Below are 2,089 nucleotides of genomic sequence, written 5' to 3'. Positions count from 1 at the left end.
CGACATTGATGGCCTTGTTCACCAAGGTGGCGAAATCAGCAAAGTCATGCACTAGAAGTGCGAGCTTGATGTCAGCTTGAAGGCCATCACGGAACTTCTCCTGTCTGCGTGCATCAGTTGCAATGTCTCTTCAGCATAGCGGGACAAGTCCAGAAACTCCCGCTGATAGCTTCGACAGATTTGTTGCCTTGGGTGAGGTTGCGGAACTCACGCTTCTTCCGGTCCATGACTCCCTGAGGAATGAAGCGGGCACGGAAAGCAGCTTGGAAGTCTGGCCAGGTGATGATTGTTCCAGCTGGCAGAGTACGCCTGTGGCTGTCCCACCATTGAGCTGCGGGTCCCTTCAGAAAGAAGGAAGCAAAGTTGACATAGCTGGCAGGGGCTACATCAGCAGACTCCAACTCATAGGTGATGTCACGGAGCCAGTCATCAGCATCCAGAGGCTGAGTTGAGCTGCGGTAGATGGTTGGGTTGAGGCGTATGAAATCTTGAAGAGTCACTTGGGCTGGCTGCTGGTTCATATTGGGGCGAGGAAACTGAGCCATCATATTTTCCATGAATTGGCGGTTCAGTTCAAACTGTTGGATCATACCCGCCATGTACTCAGGTGGTGGTGGGGCATCGCCACCACGACCACGACCACCTGGTCTAACCATCCTGCTAATATATAACAGGGGTAGTTCAGCATTGAGAAATATTGCAAAGACAAGAATCATTCATGATGAAACATGCATAACGGAAGGAGCACGATAGCTACTACATAGTAGTCGGCATAACTTACAAAAGGGGTCATGCATAGAGTTCAGTACATAGAGTTCAGTACAAGGACTAAAACATCATAGGCGGCACACAGGCTCGCGGCGACTGCAACTAATACTACAATCAAGTCTACATCAGTCCCAAGAGGTACTGTGGAGGTAATCGTAGCCCGACAGCTGGTAGTGAGGCAACGGATAGCCCTCCACGTCAGCAGACTGGGGGCCGCGGATACTCAGGTGTAGAGTCCCGACGCTCAGGTGGCAGAAGAGGACCAAGTGCGGGAGAGTAGCCTCCCACCTCTGGCCATCCAACACCGTGGGGCATCACGGTTCTGGCTGGGTAGATCGCAGCACGCGGTACCTGTCCAGACCGGACAAAGGGGTGCAGCAGCGTCAGAGCACGGTAAAGGTGCTGACGGGTGGTGTACATCTCGTGGCGAAGAGCTCGGTTAGCTCGATCCAGCCCATCAGCATGCAGAACCAGGTGCTGATGGTAGAAGGGCTCTCGGGTGACAGTGGAGTAGGCAGCAGTATAGTATCCCTCCGCACCAACATCAGAGGCGATAGCAATGTGCCTGAAAGGGGAGGTGTCCAACTCCCGATACTCTCCACGAAGACGTGTCAGAGCAGCATAGGCAGCATCGTGGACAGCCATATCGATGGTCACACCAACACCATGTGCGGTGTGCAGCACAGTAGTGGAGTCGTACTCCCGAGAGTAGAGGTGGACGATGGCACGGTACTGCTCCTGGTTAAAGTCCTGGTACTCCTCGTAGACGGTGTACTCAGGGTGCCAGCGATAACCCAGATAGGTCATCATCTCAGCTAGCACCGCAGGTGATCCCGAGGCACCAATGGCCATCGTGTGGCGAACAACCTGCCTCGTGGGTTCCATCTGAAAGCAAAGACGTTTCAAAGGAGTCAAATGACAGTGTGTGAATTGTTCAAAATACTATTCTGAGAAACATCTATGGTTTATCCATCTTTGGGGTGAACGCGGTCACGGGATCCTAGTGTTAGAGTTAGTAAATTCGTTTAACCCGAGTAGAAGAGAGTTCAGAGTCCCAGAGTAAAGGTCGAGGAGTAAAAGATCCTAGTACCACCCAATGGCGACGTGGGCCCGTAAGACACACAGCCATTTTTGTAATGTCTAGACTCGACTTCGGCCAAGGAGTGTGGAAAGGGGGATTCCTACAGGCAGTCGGCTCTGATACCAACTTGTGACGCCCCCGATTTGACCGTACACTAATCATGCACGCAAATGTGTACGATCAAGATCAGGAACTCACGGGAAGATATCACAACACAACTCTACAACAAAATAAGTCATA

This window comes from Triticum aestivum, chromosome 3D, assembly GCF_018294505.1.
Source record: "Triticum aestivum cultivar Chinese Spring chromosome 3D, IWGSC CS RefSeq v2.1, whole genome shotgun sequence".
NCBI classification, from domain to species: Eukaryota; Viridiplantae; Streptophyta; class Magnoliopsida; order Poales; family Poaceae; genus Triticum; species Triticum aestivum.
The sequence above is the reverse complement of the archived record's forward strand: the minus strand, read 5'-3'. Positions refer to the sequence as shown.